General features: G+C 45.4%; 1 protein-coding gene across 9 annotated transcripts in view; it reads left to right on the top strand.

Annotated features, from left to right (window-relative positions):
* The window catches only part of HIVEP2 (HIVEP zinc finger 2), a 144,492-nt gene that overhangs the window by 88,192 nt on the left and 37,231 nt on the right, over positions 1 to 19,069 (top strand). For all 9 annotated transcript variants that reach the window (XM_075146009.1, XM_075146004.1, XM_075146005.1 and 6 more), the window contains one exon: positions 1,759 to 1,856. The gene's annotated coding sequence lies outside the window, so the exon portion shown is untranslated. The remainder of the gene's footprint in view (positions 1 to 1,758; positions 1,857 to 19,069) is intronic.

The following is a 19,069-nucleotide window of genomic DNA, read 5'->3' as shown; positions in this document are numbered from 1 at the left end:
GAGCATATGTTATTTTATATACTCAGATGCCTGTATAGACCACTGTTGACATTGCCAGTCAGTAACACATTATCATTTGTTATTTGTTTTTGTTGCTGATAGCAAACATTACAGGGAAAAAAAAGCATAAGCGTATGCCTTTCATTGCTAACCAGTTCCAGGCTTGCTCTACCCTTCAGCTTTTGGCACCCCGTTTCCACCAGCTCACATCTGCACCCTGCTAGCGGTGGAAGTGCCGTGCGTTGCCCACCCCATGGTGGACAGGCTTTGCCCTGTGCGAGGGGCAGTGTGGGCAGCCGTCGCACTCGCTGGAAGCAGAGGGAGGTTTGCTGTTGGCTTTGGTGCCAGTATGGTTAGGCCACGGGCACAAATCTACAAGTTTAGTGTGCAGTGTTTGATATTTTCCTGTCCAAGTCCTCTGGCATGGTCCTCTGCCGTAGCATTTGTAAGACCTTGAGGAGCAGGTACCTCCTCCTGCTGCGGTGAGCCGACTGCCCTGAGACGGTGGCCAGCCAGGGCTCAGCATCACAGCCAGGGCAAAGAGCAGGAGAAGGGGCAAGACGAGCTGCACTTCTCGCCAGGACACTGTGCTCCCCTGGGGTGCTGCCCTGTCCAGGAACATCACCCCGGGATGCCCACACTCATCGCCCATCACCTGGGGAGGGCATCTCACGTATGGGCAATCAAGGACAGAGGGAAGTCTGGAAGAAAGCGCCCTGGGCAAAATGTGCGCTGTGGTTGTCTGTGTGTTCACGCCAGTCTTCAACAAAATCAGAGTAGCCAGGCCCATTGGAGAATGTGTTCACTAGAAGATCACTGAAGGTCTCAGTATTAATGAGGCAGGCATTTCAGTCAGTTCCATTATGTGCAAATCAGATATGAGTCTCCAGTTCCTGATGCATTGCCTGTGTGCCCTGATTAAGGGTAACCTCCATGTATTCAATAACCCCCTCCCTGCAGGTGTAAATAGGGCAGCCTGTAGCTCTCTAACGCGTCTAACACATTAACGAACATGTCTCCCGGTGCTCTGTGCCTTGGACACACACACGTACATACACTCCTGCATACACACGTACAGCAGGTCTTTTGTATACACAAAGTGCCTTTTTGTGGTCTTTCCACGGTACCCGAGTGATTTTCACAGTGTACATTAATAACTTATTTTCTAAAACAGACTAGCATCATATAGAAAGGGAATTTTTAGAGGTGATCTCACTTTTAAAGCACAGTGCTAGACGGGAAAGAAGCAGAATGAAAGACAATTGCACTGCTCTGATTTCATAACATGAAAGTATTTGCATTTAATTACAAATAAGTGCTCTTAAATTCTGATTTGGGCATGATCTTTTCAAAATTAGGCAGAAAACCTGGAACTGCACGCCCTAAAGTAGAAAGACTACAAAGGCACTTCCATGCTATGTGTGTTTACACTGCTTGTTGTATACACCATGTTTGAAAATACATCATTGTATGCACCTTTTGGTCTTGTATGCCTATTGTTTTCACCTTGGAATATATTAGTTGATGTGCATTCTAGCCCACAGCAAATTGCAAACCGCAGGACAGCTACTGATGGCTGGTGCTACATTGCTCTGAGGGAAAAAGACCCTAGTAGCAAGAAGGATTGTGACTGAATCTCTGAAGTTCTTACACGTATTGATGTAGCCAACGCCGCAATGTCAATTAGGTTATAAAATCAAATAGCAGGCTGAATTGACCACAGTCCTTAAAAATCTTTCATATTTGTTTTCCAAATAGGTGGAGGAGAGAGTCAACAGCCATATTCGCTGGAGCAGTGAACCAAATTGCCTTGACTGGAACCATTATTCACTTGCACCTTTGACGGCAGCAGCCAGGTAGGAGAGCAAAGAAAGGATGGGTTTGAGCGAACTGAGGGAGCGGGTCTGGGTGATTATTTTATGCTTCTCAGAAGGCTTCATGTGGAAGTCACTCATATTTAAATACTGATTACACATGCTTCTGTTACAACTGAAGTCGGCTCTTGCTGAGATCAGAGGCATTTCTCTTTTGGGGCCGGTTATGTTTTTATTCATTTGGAAGTGCTGTCTTTGCTTTGTCCACGTTTGGTTTGCCACTTCCCCCTCTTCATGCAGTTCATGCATCAAGCGTCCAGGGAGCACACTTTTTGAACCAAATAAACAGAAAAATGTACTTGTGAAAATACAAGAAGAAATGGTGGGTGGGGTTTTGACACCTGAAACGTTGGGTTTTTTTTTCATTTTTAAATTGTCCTGAAGTATAAGTTGGTGATTTCTGCTTGATCATCTTGCCGTTTCAAGTGCACCATTGGTGATACTGTTCAAGGTTTATTTTTTCCTCTGGGTCTTGAACACATATAAACTGAGCACATATAAACTGCTGTTTTGAAAGTGATGTAGTATAATGACACCCAAGCTAGCTTAAAGCTAGTCGATCCTCAACAGCGGTCTTACTATGGCATCAGATAGTTCAGAAGCCAGTTTATCTTGTCACGAAAAGGTCTGTTTTCAGCTACTCATTGTAGCTCCATGTTTATTTGGGTTGGTAGTCAACAGGTTGGACAGGTTTCACATTGACTTGGTCTCAAAAACTGCGCCTGCGTGCAGTACAGTTACTTTTGTTGCTGTAGGAGACCTGAGGCACTGAGAAGCTCCTCTTCTCTGATCGCTGTACGGGCACATCCTTGATGGTTAGAGAATTATGTTAGCCCTCAGAATTTAATGAGACTGGCTTGAAATAGTGAAAAGTTCAGAAAAAGTTTGATCCTTCTCATTGGCCTTCCATTTTTTTTTCTATTATCCAATATTTGTCTGCAACCATTGGAGCTAGGCATATAAGGAAGACACCAGAGATTCTCATGTGATAGCATGACCACTGGAGAAGGTGTTCAAAGAAAACAAAGAACGTATTTTGAGATAAAGCCCCCAGGTTTTTCAGAACTATGTAAACGGTGTTGGACCTATGTTTCATTCTATATATGAATTGAAGGAAGGAATGGAGGGGGTTAAATTGAGATGGGCTATCCCTTGAACCTTTGCTCAAACCTGGAACTGATCCCAAGTATTCTGCAGTCCAGGGCAGTGCTATATGGGATATCTCTTCTTATGGATCCCTCTCCAAGTCCCTGCAATCGAAGTTATGTCCATCTGCGTGTCACCCTTTCCCCTCTGCAGTCTCGGAGAGCTAACCGAGATCTTTCCCTGCAGCCTGGGATCAGAGCTGGGTGGATGAGAGGGGTGCAAAGTGATGGCTGTCAGCAGGGGTGTTACCAACGAACATGACGCCAAAAAACAAGGCATCGTCTCTGCCAGAGGTCCCGTGGAATTATGTTTTCAGCAGGAAAACAAACTGTCCTCATGCACCCCTGAGCTCTGTTGCCAGTTTGGGAAGCATTAACAGCGTGTGAAATTTATAAGCAGGAGTAATGGAATACTCCTGCAGTACAGAAACCCGGCCACGTCCTGACTCACCAGGCAGGATTTAAGTGGAAAACCGAGAACTTTGGTACACAAGAGCGTGGCAGCCATCCTCTGAAACAGGGTTTTAGCATAAATTTTTCAGGTTTCATTAGCTTGTAACTTAATGGTACTTCTGTGCATTGGGCCCTTATTGCTGTGGCTCTCTTGTATGCTGAGAACTCTCCCCGATAGTGTGTCAGCCGAGTAATGGCATGCTTTACTTTTTTGTTCGGAACAACTGAATTTTAGAATAGATGCTCTCAATTAACATAGTTCAGACCACTGTTAATTGTAACTATGATAATATGTACCGCTACCTTGTGTGCTAAGGATATTATTAAGGCAAGCACTTAATACCGGTAGGGTAGTAAATACGCTGTGTGAGCTAATAAAAGTCTCCCATTAAGAAATTGAACCCTATTACTGCCTACTTTACAGGTGAAAGCTTGCAGTCTGATTCCACTGCTAGATATCGGGCAATAGGAAGGCACATTTTCTCTGAAGACCAGAGCATGCAATGCTGCCAAACCAGCAGTCCCAGGCGCCCTGCGGGGGATGATTCTTGCAGCAGAGCGATTGCACAAGCTGTGGTGTGGAGGACTAGCTGCTTTATTTTGGCTGAGAATCCTTTGAAGATACTGGTCCTGATTCTCTACTGCCTGAAACCTTTTGCTATTTATACCTGGGTAAAGTGAATGCCGAGCGAGCATCAAATGCCACTACCCTAGTGCTAAAGGAGCTGTTATCCACTTTGCCCAAATATAAATGACTATGCAAAGGGTGAAGCAAGTTCAAGGTCTCTCTTTTTGTTATGACATTGCCCCTAGATCCTGCTGCTCATTGCCGACGGTGTGAACAGGAGGAGGCTGCGTCTTTGCGGCCGTTTGAACTCAAGATGTGCAAACTCAGGAGGAAGCAAGAACACTCATTTCTTGCCCCGCTATTAGTCAGAGAGAGGAAAAACATCTTTCTTCTTCCATGTCCAGGAGGTGGCCGGGCAGGGTGGCGGGACAACAAATCCATTTGCTAGTTCTCTGACAGCCTGGGGTGGGAAGAAAAAGACTCGAAAACATCCGGAGGAGGCAGAAACGGGCGCTGCGAAGTCTCCCAGTCCCCGGCCACGAAACGCCGCCGTGGCTGAACTGCTGCCCGCGGCCCCCGCCGCCGCAGCGCCCGGGCGCCGGCGGGGCTGCCGGCTGCGGGCCAGCGCTGCGCGCCGCCGCGGCTGCGCGCCTGCGGAGCGGCGGGCGCGGGGGCGGCCCCGGCCCCGGCCCCGGCCCCGGCCCCGGCCCCGGCCCCGGCGCTTCCCGCGCTGCGACGGGGCGGCGGGCGCGGCGGCGGCGGCGGCGCTCGGCGCGGGCCGGTGCCGGTGCCGGAGCCGGAGGAGATGTGGAAGAAAAAAGGCTGCGGCTGCCGCCTGCCAGCCCTTGTCCCCTCGGAAGCCGCGACACCCTTCTGCTGGCGAGGAGGTGCGCTTGCGGTGCAATATTCATCTTCTCTGTATTCCAGAGCTCCCCCCAAAAAATAAAAATCAGGGCTTGTTTAGTGAAATCTAACAACTTAGATTCATTTTTTCCCCACACACAAGATGTGCTTCGTGTGTCTCCCGTGCAGCCAGAGATGGCTATACGATAGCCAGCAGCACATTAACGTGCCATATATTGGAAGGACACAGTCCTTGAAATCCTCTGGCACCACAAGCTACTACTTTCAAACTAGAACAGAGACAGATAAGGATATTGTGAAGGAGAAATTCGGCATTGCCTATTATAAAATTGAATCCTTAAAATACGTGGATACTTCTGGCAGTATTTCATATCTTGTGAATTGAACCCATATATATTCATGCATATTTTAAGTAGAATATAGTGTATTGCAATTTCTGCTATCTAAGCAAATATCTTGGTAGAGTCGTTTAAAAACAGATCTTTTTTTGTAGCCAGCACTGCACCAATTAAATAGCAATGCTGGTGTATGTTAGGCATGCTGGGCCAGGTTCTGCCAGCTGTATGTATACCTGCTGAAGGCGATGAAGACATTCAGGAGTTGACCTAGCACCGGGTGAGGTCATCAGTGGCTGGCTCTTTCGGAGCAGAGCTGCTTGTGGATTGTGTGCAGCAATGCACGCTGCTGTGGAAGGGACCCATTTAAAAAGCAAGAAATGCAAATCGTTTTGAATTATAGGCAGCAGGAAGGATTCTTTCTCTATAATACCTAGATAAAGCTCTATTTATGTGGCTGTATCACTTCTGCAAGTAACCTACCTTTTGTTAGGGATAGGGGGTCATAACAGTATTAACACTGAACCACACTTGGTGGAATTAATTTTATGTAACTTCCAATACGCGTATATACCTATTCGCATCTGTATTTCCCTCCGTCTAAAAGTATCCTAAGTTTACAGATTCAAGGCTTACAGGTTCAATGAAGACATAGAGTGAACAATGGCAATTTTAAATCTGCCAGTGACATATATGCAGAATTATTGTAACATGCCATGCTGTAGTAACGCAAAATTAAATATTTCAAAATATAAACAAGACACTATAGTATTATGTCGGTCTTTAAAAGTAATCCTGTGAACCTTGCTTTTTGTTGCTGTGTTCTTATCAGAAATTTGAAGAATTTACATTTTTGAAAAATTACATACTATCCAGCGCCCTGTGCAAATCCGTGTGAGCGGAGTCTCTTGCTCACTGACGCTTTGCTAAAAAGTTCTGAGACTGCAAAGTTTCAGCTAGCTGGGAATCTGAGATCCACACTAGCAGTTATCTCCAGATGGCTGCACTCTTACTTTGTACCAAGCCTTCTAGCATCTCAGCGTTTGCATGTTTGGAATGATGATGTATGCCGTTGCACTTGTTTTTGCCAGAAAATGTACAGGGCATTGTATGATAAGTTTTGACACATGGTATAGCTCAAAGAAGAGGTGAGAGAGAGAGTGTGGGGAGAGAAAAGGGGAAAGGAAAAGAGTAGGACAGAAAAGGAAAGGAGTAAGAAAATGCAGCAAGAACAGTTTATGTCAGTGTAATGAATTCAGTCTGACTGGCAAATACAATTTGACTGCAAGTTGTGAATTTCATTGAATTTGATCCAAGAAAGACACAGCTGAGCAATCTGCAGGAAGCAATCTTTTCCTAGAAGTATGCAGCTCCAAACTGTACAAATTCTTCCACTGGTTGTAAAATGTCTGTGCGCCACTGAACCTGTGTAATCGGGTACTTTTGAAGAGAAAGTAGTATATTGAGACAGTCAACTGAAGAATAACAAAAAACATCATTGAATGTAGAGTTTTGAAAGAAGAAAACCTATATAATTTCAAGTTGGCCAGTGAAGCCCTGGTGATAAGGACAGTTAATCATTTCTGGTGCAGCTGTTTCCTGACATTTCTGCAAAATGTTGTGGAAAAATTAATGAAGGTTCGTTCAGTAATGGTTTCAAGCTTGGCTAGTGGAAAATATGACAGTATTTCCATCGTCAATTAAGAACAAGCAAGGCTTTTTTTTTTCCGTAGGGGAAGTGGTATGCAGTTTGTACTGCACAGGAAACTGTAGACTTGAGAGCAGCTGTGTGATAGTAACAGGTATGCAGAGAATATGGAGAAGAGCCTGGGCCCTCTTCTCTTATCACCGTATTTCAGTGTAGTAGAACTATCTCTGTTATATACTGGAAAAGACAGCTTACACTATCTAGCACGTTGGCTATTCCTTCGAGTGCCCGACTCTGAAAATAAATGCCCTTCTTGTCACTTCGACAACGCTTGTGTCAATAGGGTTTTCATTGCAATTGTGTTTTATGACTGTGATGTCCCAAAAGAATAACTCCTTTAGGTGGAGAGACGCAGGATTTTTTTAAACTGATCTCTGAAGTTTATGTTGCTTGCAATTCGATCTTGATGTGTATGATTTTCACAGCCATGCAGCATGCCTTGGTGAGCACGTGTGGTGGCTGCAGCAGTAGCCCTGCTGTAACTGGCTAGCCACTTTGTGGTTAGGGGTAGAGGGGAACTCGTCGGCCTCGCGTGCAGTACGGACATGGGCTGTGCCCGTGTGTGAACTCGGTATCATACGTGTGTACGTAGTGTTGCAGATAGCCAAGAAGGCAGAAACACGAGCGTAGCCAGTGGGTGCGTTCCCGTCGCAGATCAGCGTAGCTGAAGGTCACTGTAGCAGCTGAGCAGTGGCCTTTGTCCACTCCTTCACCTCGTAGCCTGCAACGCCTGGCAGGTGGCCAGCTGCTGACAACCTCCTCAATGGCACCTTGGGGCTCCCGCTCCTGCCACAGCTCCACTGTGCTTGAGCTCCTCCAGCTCAGCTTGGTTTGGGGGATGCTGGATCCGCTCTAGTGTTGGATAGGCTACATGGGACAGAAGGTAGTCGTGAAAGAGGCAAGGTCTACTCTTGAGAGTAAGTTGTGAAGACCAGTCACATCCTGTTAGTAGAATTCACTTTTTTACTCACAGAGATTTGCATTTTATTTTGTGTTAAAAATGCATTAGTGTGAAAATACAGGGCTGGTACAGAAATACTGTAAATCACTGCAAATGTTTAGGTGAACTATTTAGGTGCTCGGTACCTTTCTGGATTGTGAGGGGTTGTACAAGCCTGCCTGCTCTAATAGCTTTTTTCTTCCTCTGGCTTTCTGAGATGCTTTGAGCCCTGCCATAATATGATTTCTAGCCTGCTTACACAGTATGATGATTCACGCTAAGTGGTTGATAGAAAGAAGCTGCGTTATAATGAATGGTTTACTCTTTTCTAATATCACTCTGTAAAGGAGACGCTTACTTGGTACTCCTGCAAATTTAGAAGACCCTTAGCAAGCTCACTAAAAATGTTTGTCTTACGCTCTGTAATGTTAGCTGCAGAGTGTGTAGTTCTTACTGATGGGTTTAAGCCAGTGTAAAACAATTAATAACAATGGAGTTACATCCATGATTTGTGACCATTCACATAATCACATAAAAGTCAGCCCCAAGTTCTCTCTCCCTGGTGCAGTCTATTATGAGGAGCTTTGTTTAAGACTTTCCCAAGCCTGCCATCCCTAGTGCAGGTAAATATGTTGCTGAAGTCAATGACAGCTTTACCAGTATCAGAGCATCAGGGACAGCTTATATATGAGAGCCTGTAATTTATCTTGATTTGGGACATTAAAAGATTAATCCTTCAAGCATCCCATCTGTAACCATGTGTGTACTGCCGCTGCAGTCAATATACTGTTGTGCCCATGGCGGGACCGCTCGTGTGCAGCAGGGTATGCGTGGGAGTAAGGGAGAGATGAGGGCTCTGCTCTTGCAGTTTATCTGATGTGGGAAATCTGAGGACACTGGGTCAGACATGACCCATGCTTTTAAACTTCTCAGCATGAGGGCTGTGCCTACACTGCTTAGGAATTTCCCATAAAAACAATTTGTCAATTGAAAGTGGAATTTCCACAAGAACAAGTTTTCCACTGGAAAATCTCCATATTGCTATTTTTATTTTTTTGGTTTTGTTTTCTCATGGAAATCTCTGAATGAAATACTTCTCTTTAAGTCACCTTACTCCATGAAGAAGATCTTTGATTAGCTAAACTGAGCTAAAACAGTTTCAGTTGCCATTAAGTTGCATCTGCCTATTATTCTCTCTCATCTCATGGTGAATGGCAATGCAAAGTTTAAGAAGTTCCTGTGGGCGGGTCACCTTGACAGTCCTTCATGTCCCACACTGTATTGTAGTCACCCTTGTGAAAAAGTCTAACTACTGAAAAAACAATGTCATAGTGAAACAGATTCTAAAATAGAGGTCTGAAAGCCCAGGAAACCAGAGGAGCCTTGGCCATTTGTGAGCTTTTATCTTTGTTGTTCAAACTCAGTTTCCTAATTTTTTGTGTATTTTTTACTGGTTATTTAAAATGTCTATGGGCGTTGTAAAACTCTTGGATTCCATTTGGGATTAACGGGGAATAAAAAGTAAGTACATTTAAGTGATTGTAAAATTGGCTAAGGTCACACGATCAAAGTGAAGGACTCCCACACGTCTTGCTTTATTGTCTGCCCTAACTGTCCCTACGAAAGGCAGCTGGGTAGTGGCTGGGACATGACTGTAGGTGACTGGACACCTGGTGCTGAGCATATGGGAAGGGAGAGAGGAATGTTGCTGACACCAAGGTGTTCATTGTATCACACAGTGACCTCTTATGAATGAACGTTAAAAAAGAATGAATGGACATACCACTTTTACATTTTAAAGTAACAGTTTGAATAGTTCCCCAAGATTTGCAGTAGATGCTGTGTTCTCCTTACGGTACTGTGTTTCCAGACTTTTATGAATCTTTTTCTTACATCCCTCATTGGTTCTTCATCCTGTTCTCATTTAGACATGCAGCCAGTTCTACCTAAAGCACCAAACCTTTGGCTATAGTGCATGGTGACCAGCTGGCAGGTTTGATGATCGCGTCTGGTGGCATGCACAGAGCACTAGCCCCTGCTGTCCCTGAGGGAAATGTGTCCCTCAGAAGGAAATGGGCTGTACCAGAAAGCACGCAGCGTGACAGCCGCTGCACTGGAGGAAGCTCGCCATCTACACGAGGCTGAAGGCTGGTGCAGATTTCTTCCCCTCGTGCACACAGGAAGCAGCATGGCAGATGTCTGACTTTGTTCAGTCAGCCTCCTCTGCGCCTCTCAGAAAGGCACGGGAGTTGTGGTTAAATATTACAGTCTAACCTTTTACTTGCTCACAGACCGAACAGGAGCTAAGTAACTTTAAACCACTAGCTCCATTTTAAGTCTCTCTTCCACGGTAGAAAGGGCAGTTGACTCTCAATCATGTTATATCTTCCAAATGAATGACTCAGAGTGGAAATCCCAGGCTACCCTTACCTACAGCAGCGCATGGTGCCAGTGCCTCTAATGAAACAGATAAGTGCAAAAGTCCTCCTCGGTCCCTCGTTCTGCCCCTCTCATAGGATTCCCTCTATTTCCCTCTCCCTCTTACTCTGTCACTGGTTTGTTTTGGCCATCATAATTTTCACTGCGTAGCCTGAATCATATCTCTGAACGCTGACTGCTGGATCTGAACCTTCTCACTTCTGGGAGGACGGGAGCCACAGCTTATGAAGAACTTGCTTGGCTGTGAAATCAGGAGGGCTTTTTGAGAGCTGCCTTAGCCATTAGCCCTGCCAGCATCCCCGTTCTCACCAGAGGGTGCTGGGAGCCCCCCCGCCCCAAACCCTTCTGCATCCCCACTGCTCAGCTGCCCCAGTGGTGCTGAGGACGAAGGTGACAGATCTGAATCGAAAGAAGAGATGGCACATAAGAACTGGTCATTTATTCTTTAAATATGTCAAAAATTGCCTTTAGAGATACCAGTATAACTCACTGGCATTCAAGGGAACGCCAAATAGGCTTTCCATGCTAACAGCAAAGATTTAATTGTAACTGAAAAGCTGAACACAGTTTCAAAGATGACACAATGTGACACCACCATTTCCATCTGTGTACTGTCCTTTGGGGAAAAAAATAAAGCCCACTTCAATTTTCATCCCCTATACTAAAAGACATGGTGTTCTCCAGTTATAATTGAAACTGGAGACTTCATTCACCTGTTAGAATTTAAAGACTAAGTGAAGGAGGGATCATGGCAATTATTCAGACCATTTGACAAGAAAAAAAATTAGCAAAACGCACACCGGTAACAATCGGTTGTATTTCACAATTGCATTGCAAAAGCTACAAACGGCCTCAGTTCTAAATTTAAGTTAGGCAGAAATTGTTCTGTTTAGCATGTCCTAAAATTATCCAGCACAGAAATACTTTGGGGAAGTGTAAAAATTAATTCTCAATTTTTCAAAAGGCAGCTTAAAGGGGAAGGAATGCTGATGTGGAAGTATGAAATAAATGCCATCTCGGTGACAATTTTACCATATGTAGGGAAGAGTCATACACTTCATGTCCTTGTTATAAGATTCTTGGAGAAAATACTCCCACTCAGATAGAAATTCACTGTAAACAGCTCTCTTGCTGTTAGAGTTGATGTACTTTTGAGGATGCAGTTGCTCTTAGAAGGAGCGGAGCGCGTTGTGCAATAACGTGACCTTATGTTGCATAGACACTTCTAGTTTTGGAATGCGAAATGTCTGAAACTGGGAGTGGGTGGACAAGAGGTGGAGCCAGCCAGGAGCCTGGGTGGCTGCGTTTCTGAGAAACTCTCTTCTGCTGGTGAGTACTGCTGATTTGCCAAGCGTATGGCTAAAGCCCTGAATAGTGCTAAGTCGAACCACTAAACAACATTGAGTCGCAAATGGACGTGGAGCTATAGGGTGATATTTGGGAAGTTAAACGTGTAAAACTTAGTTGAAAACAAGGCTGAATTCTTTCAGACCCGAAACCACAGCCTCCCAAAATGCGTCAGAGACTCTTGATGCTGCAGCGAGGTCAGCTTCCCTCCCCCCGCACCTGTGAGTCAGGACAACTCTATTAAAGGAAGCTTTTATTGGAAGCTGTCGATAGAGAGGTAGACAACATGCAGATGGTGAGGACGCAGTGGGAGAGAGTTTGGATCCTGTGCCTGCATAAATGGTCACCAACAGGGAGAAGACCATTTTTCTGGAGAACAGAGAGATACTGAGGAAAGAATAGTATTTAAGCAAGAGGTAGGTTCGCCTGATTTCGCCTTCTCTCTAATTAAAACTAGGATTCAGAGTCCACTCAAGCTGGCCTTGTATCCATTTCTCAAGGGGCACAAAGGCTAAGTCTCTTGTGGGATTGATGCCCTCAGTGCTTGTCCACAGTTCCTGCTGTATCTATTTTTGCTGAAAATCACAGAAAAATAATCTTAGAGCAGCTCAGTTCACTGTAGAGAGGGAAAGAAAACCAAGGAGGAAACAGAAAGTATTGGATGGGTGGGAATTTCAGCAGTGTGATCTTGATTTTCAGGCAATGCAAACACTTTTTGAAATAGAAACTTTCTGTGGGGTAGTCGTGCACTTACTCTTTCCTTTGCTATAAATCCAGACCTGCTCGTGGGTGGATCAACACTACTGGGACTTAAAAATGTCAGTGAACGATGCTGTCCCATTTATATTAGTGCTCCTTTAACTTTTTCCTTGTTCCAGCTGTTATTACCTGGACTGCTCTAGCAGAGTGTTAGCATAGATGAAATTCCTGTAACAAGTAGCATTTTAACAACTGGGACCTGTGGTTTTAGATGTACTCTTCTTTTAATCCTGGCAGGTGCTCTGTGCTTCCTGAACTCACTGTTATTGCTACTGGAGAAGAAGTATCTTGCAGCAGCTTTGTGATTAAAAAGATACTTCTAGAAGTAATTTACAGTGTCAGTACCTTTATTGTTTCTTTGTGAGAGATCCTGGAAATCAGCTGTAGTTATTTAATTCATGACCTGTCAGAAAAGAAGGTTTTGGTTTCCAATCCTGATGAGCACCTTGGGTGAAAAGCAGAGCATGGTCCTGGCTATGCAAAGAGCTGATCTCCCTGAGCCCTCAGCACACTGGGTAGCACTGCATTTGAGTGATTTTCCTGAGAGCATCCCATGTGGAGTTTTCCGCTATCTTGAAGGCTTATGTTGTACCGGTTTGATCCACTTTCCATTTCACTGGTGGAATATTTCTATTAACTTTCCCACAAGCTGATTCAAACTGCATAAAAAGGGGAAAAAAAAAGCTACTCTTCTTTGCACCTTTAGTTTTCATGTCAATGTTAAGATTTGGATTTTAATCCATGGGTGGTGCATTTTATAAGCAACATCAGCAACGCTTTGTTCCTAGAGGTGTAAGTAACCTTTTCTTTAAAAAATGAAAAACAACTGGATGCATATGTGGTGTCCCTCTGACTGCCAAGCGTCCATTAGCAAACACTCAGGCAAATGGACCTCTTTATGCAGATATGTCTGAGCCTGTATGTGGACATATTCACACGTAGAGTTTGAGTTTGAGAAAATAAGCTGCTCTTGACAGACTTGCTGAGACAGGTACCCGCCTGAAATTAGATTTATGTTTTCCGTTCAGAAAGTGTTCAGTCTAAAGATCGTTGTGAAGGAAAAAGAAATAGAAATACATGTTCTTAAAGCGTAAAGCAAGGCAATGGTTTATCTGAGCTGTATGGTGAGGAAAGGAGGGGGTGGACAGACGAACCTGAGCACAGCAGCCTGGGCTCCCAGAAGGGGTGCAGAACTGCACTTGGGGGCCACTGCAACAGGCAAAAGGAGCTTCTGGAGTCTCGGCAGGACTAACTGCCGTGTTCCTCTTTAGTGTGATACAGCAAATCGTCTCCCCGTTGGATGAGATGGCAGTATGCTTCCTCCGCCATCTGCCTGGTTGCCTGCCGTCCAAACCTGCTCTGAGCAGCCAGCAGGAAGCATGGCTGCCTTTGACCTCTGCTGGCCTTTTTCTGGCCTTTCTCTGCCCTTTGCACTTTCTGGTGAGGTCCTGATGCAGTCAGGCTGCAGGGTAGCAATGTAACTGCCAGCATCATCCAGATGTCCTATCAAACTGCAATTTGGTTCACATCAGTTCTGTTCTTGCTACTTTTTTTGCTAAGCAGGTTTATATAGAATATAAAAGTCCAAATCCTATCTTAAGATTAGATTTGACATCCTTGAACAGATCAAGGAGAAAAATAAATTGTTACCCTGAAGAAAGCTATGAAGAAAAACATCAGACTGATAGCTGCTTTGCTTTTAAGTTTTGCTGATCAGAAATCAGAGGCTGAATTTTGGATCAAACATCTGTAGTGGTTTTGCAATCAAATACTTCCAGCTTGTGAAGATGCAAACAGCAGCTCCTCCAGCTTGCTCTAATGAACTGGCAGCTCTTTGTTGGTGCTAGCAGTGCAATTAAGCTCCCTACTACAAGAGTGGTGTTCGTTACGCAGTTGCATCTGAGTGATTGGGGTTATTTTACTCAAGCAGACCTCACTGATCCACAATTAAAATGGCATTTTCATCTCACACTTAGAGGTTGAGAAAGAGCTTTTGAAGATCGTAGTTGCTCTGATGATGAGCTTGGAAGAGGAACAAAATCAAACAAGGCTCTTTTGTTGCAGCAGTTGGGTTGTGACTGAGACAGTTGCCTACTTCTTTATAGCAAACACGCAGGTGGCCTTTCTCATGTTTTGAGGTCCAAGAGAGGAGCTGTGACTTTACTCACACCTTTGAGGGGAGTGGAGTCAATCCTTTGCAGAAGCAGGATCATGTCAGCTGTGCCGTATGCAGCACGCGCTGACAGTGGGCCCTTTCCTCTCAGCTGCTTTGAAATTACAGGCTCCATCTTTCTGGCAGGATTGTATCTGAGTGGTGAGATCGCCCTGGGTTCAGGCAACTTAAAATATGTCTGTAATTTTTTGCACCTGTTTGGTTGTGGTATTTATAGCTCATTTTTACCTGTGCTTTTTCTTCGGCATAATAGTTACCAGCAGCCTTCCTTGCTGGTACTGGTTCAGCTCTGAGGAAAGCACTGGATGTAATTTGGAGGATGATTAGGGTGAGATCAGCTCTTGAAACCCAAGTGCAGTTAATGATGAAACATGAGTTTTGTTAATAATACATTGTAATTATTACTGCCAGCAGGGCAGGTATCTTGTATTTCTCATCTTTTAGCTTGAGGATCCTAGTTACAGTGATCTGTTCGAGTTCTTGGCCGTTCCGCCCCTTGCTCGGGTCTGCAAAAGGAAGGTGTCCCATCTCCTCCACCAGATTTCTGTTCAAGCTTTCCCGGGTAGTGCAGTCCCTCTGCAGATGTCGGTGTATTGCACAAGCTGGGGCGCAGAGGGGCCGAGAGGAGGATACGTGATCAACAGATGAAGCAGCAGAACGTTAATAATACAAGACACCTAACTGGACCTGCCCTTTCGCGCAGCAGCGAGGACATATGTCAGCGCGCAGCAGGTGCCAGGCCCGTGGCAACCTGCTCCCACCTCCTACAGGTCTTCGCGAGGGAAAAATTGCATTATGAGCTGAGCCGTTTGCCTGCTGTAATTGCCAATAAAGCATTAATCCTAACCTTTTGTACACTGCCTCTATTGCTCGCACCTCAGAGATCCTGGGCCGGATTGGAGAGGTGACATAAATCACGGTGTGCGTTACACGTTGGTGAGTGGGAGGGGATCGCACGCCGGTGAAAGTGACACCGCGCAGGGGCGGGAGGAAAAAGGCTGCGGCAGGAAAAGCGACCTGCGGCAGGATGTAGGAAGATGAGAGATAGCGCAGCCCCTCGTTACTTAACGCCCTATCTTCTTACTGCCCCCCATGGCTCCCGTTGCAGCCTCCCCTGCTATCCTGTGCTGGCGCCCACCGCCTCCGTTTGCCCGCAGTGGGGTGCCCCTACCCAGGATGCGAAATGGTGGTGGCGTCACCGAGCGTAGACTTCCATTTTGTGGAAGGTGCCGTTGTGGAACCACTGTCCCGCCCAAGGTTCAGGCAGCCACCGTGTCCGGTCTCCCACCCCACCTGTGCCACGTGCTTGTGGAGGCACAAGTTAGGGACTGATTTACACTCAGGAAGATAATTTTCCAACACCCACAGTTTAAATATTGGCTAATGGAGAAAGCCCATAGCAGGAACTTATTGAAAAGAAGAGCTACCAGCCTGTTTTGTTTTACTTCTGCTCATTATCTTGCCGGTGTTGTGACTGAGCGTGGTATGTGACCATGAAAACAGAAAGTTTCCATACCCTTGAACCCCCTGTGGGTGGGCTTTGCACCGGTCCAGCAGATCCTCATCGTGGTTTGGGCAGCAGAGGAGGCAAGGAGAAGGCGAGCCAGCAGCCCTGGAGTCCCTGGGGAAGGAGGGAGGTGGCACTGAACAGGGCTGGGCTGGATGTGGTCAGGCAGCCCCTTGCCCCGCTCCACCGTGACCCGTGGCTCCCCCTTCCCGCCCCGTCTGCCGGCTGTGCCACGGCACGGCAAACCCACCAGGGGATGGATCTGATGGAAAATTTACCATTTCTTCCCCTCAAATTATTTTCCAGTCAGCCCCTTTCTGAGTTCTAAATTTAATTTGTGCACGGTTCAAGCTGTCTCTTGGGGGGGCGCCGAAAGCCCTGAGGCCAAAGGCCCGTGTGGGCGTAGGGGGGCCGAGGCGGCACCTCGCCGTCGCAGCCCCCCCGGGACGGCGCGGCAGCGCTGCCGGTGCCCCCAGCCCGCGGGGAGCCGGGGGGCAGCTGCCGGGCTCTGCCCACCGCATGCGGCCGGCCCTGGGGTGCAAAGCTTTGGGGAAAAGGCGCCGGTCTATTCTACATGGTTTTGGAAAATACCGTGTATTAACAAATATTTTCCTAAGTGTACAGCGAAGGTAATTTTTCATTTTTCTAATACGCTTTCCTGCTGTTTTTTTAATTTCATCTTCTCCTTTGTACATTTTTCTTTAAATAGGTAAAGTCTTAAAAAGATAGGTGGTATATAACTGTTACTTACACAAAATTTCTGCTCCAAATCTGACTGGGGGATAGGCTTTTAGCTTTTAGCTGATCATATGCTTTTAGCTTTATAACTTAAGAGTGGTTTGGGGTATGTGGTCCTGTCTCCTATTAACTTTATGTAAATGTACTGCCAGACTATGTGCTTCAGTATTTAAACCTACTAATAATTACTTTTATATTCATATTTCCTCTAATATAATAACATTTACTCCTCATTTCAGATGAAAATTAAATTGTCTGAAGAATAGTATCATCAGCTGATTTGTCTTGCATCACTATGTTTATCTATTCTACTAAAAAATTCAGTGACCATTAAATTTACTGCTAAGGCATAGGATGAAAAGACAAAACTATGATGCTGAACAAAGAATGGTTGTATCAATGGGAATTAATCACAGCATATTAAGAAAAGAGCATGCTCTCAATTTCCCACTGGATATAATGTTAAAAATACAATCTTACTAACTTCAATTACTTATTTTAAAATCAGAACAAAATAAAAATTAGAATGATCATTTTCATTGAATCTTGCATGTGAAGTTGGCAATGTCTTAGAGTGGGCTTTTTTCCTATTGTAAATGAGAGAAAAGGTCTGGTATAAACCTGTGCGTTTTTGTTTAAGCCTGGCCTCAGAACGATTGATGTGAGGTATTTGGAGCCACACAGGAAGGCTGCATAATAATGAAACAAAACCCTCATATAAGCATCAGCCAAAGGAGTCACAATATTAAATAGAAAAGCCATAATTGTAAAAAAGACCATTTCCTTGCACAGTGCGGAGCACTAGAAAGTTGGCATGTGTATTACTTCCAGAAGTAATATTGCAGTAATGTACTTTAAACAGTTGCAGACATTCTTAAGAGAGTCCTTGGGACTGGGCTTGCCTTCCCTTTGGGTTAGGGGGAGCAAAACTCACGTCGTGCAGAAATGCAAAGTCGCCCTGGAAAGAGAGGTTGCTGAACATGGGCACCGCTAAGTTGTGGATATTCCTATTGCAATTAAACCTGTGAAAGTTTTAGGGCTCCTGACACAGTAAGGTGGGGCGGCAGCGGGCTCAAAGCGTGGTCAGCGTGGCAGTGTGAGCAAGGTGCCAGCGGTGCAGAGATGGGCCGGGGCTCGGCGCAAGCCCTCCTGTTCCTGGGTGCGAGACGACCCTTTGGCTGCAGGCGAGTGGAGCAGATACGGTGTGAAGTGTCTGAGCGCTGATCTCCGCTCCCCGCGGTGTGCATGCCAGCTGACGTACAGAGGTACAGCGCCAGCCCTTTAGAGGCACATTCATTAATTCGCGTAAGTACAGGTATTTAGGAATCAGAAATTCAAACGTGCGGTTGGAAGTGCTTCTTGATATCGCTTGTAAGACACTAAATTGTATCACTTGGCCAGACGGTCGTTTATACTCGTGCCACTTTATTAGGCAGCGTAGGAGTGCCTTTAATGGGAGTAAGTTATATTTACACCCTTCCTAAAAGCTCTTTTGTGCTGGTAAAGTGATGTAACCTGGCCTCAGAGTAGATGAGACTTGCAGAACAGGGCTGTAAAAGTGCAACTGCATCTCATCAGTCTGTAGGTCTCTGTGTCTACCTGTGGTGGGGCACAGCCTTCTCTTGAGGGCAGTGCTGGCTCAGGCAGCGGAGCTGGCGTAGGACGTGTCCCCCTTGGTTCAGCTCTCAGCGTCTCATTTCTGGTCCCTGGAGAAGTTTGCTGGTACGGCTCGGTTTTTGCTTCTGAACCTATTTCCTAGTCCAATGGGCTGTATTAGGATGCCTTAATAGCAAACTCTCGTCTATTCGTTATGGGATGTCAGGATGCAACACCCATGTGGAAGATCTACCAGGTCTTTTCACATTCAATCTTTTCGTAATCTCAGTGAAAAAGGGACAATTTCAAAATCTGAATTTCCCCCCCTCATGTTCTCAAGTTTCTCAAGTTATGTTTAGAAACAGGAAGCTGTTTTGTATAAAGGTAAGATTGTGTTTTTAACAAGAAAAGTTGGTGTTAGACGGGCTAAATATACCCACACAGTCATACTCAGTAGGTAGTCCTGGCTATTTTTAGGCTTTACTTTTGCCTCTCTTTATTTATTTTTTCTTAGTGACACCTCCACTGTACCTTCAGCTCGTAGTGAGGCACCGCTTCCTGCGCCGGTATGAAACTTGCAATTACAGGAGGAGTCAATCTTGTCAGGTGTCATTTATCACGCG

Source organism: Calonectris borealis, chromosome 3 (assembly GCF_964195595.1).
Source record: "Calonectris borealis chromosome 3, bCalBor7.hap1.2, whole genome shotgun sequence".
In the NCBI taxonomy this organism is placed as follows: Eukaryota; Metazoa; Chordata; class Aves; order Procellariiformes; family Procellariidae; genus Calonectris; species Calonectris borealis.
The sequence above is the reverse complement of the archived record's forward strand: the minus strand, read 5'-3'. Positions and strand labels throughout refer to the sequence as shown.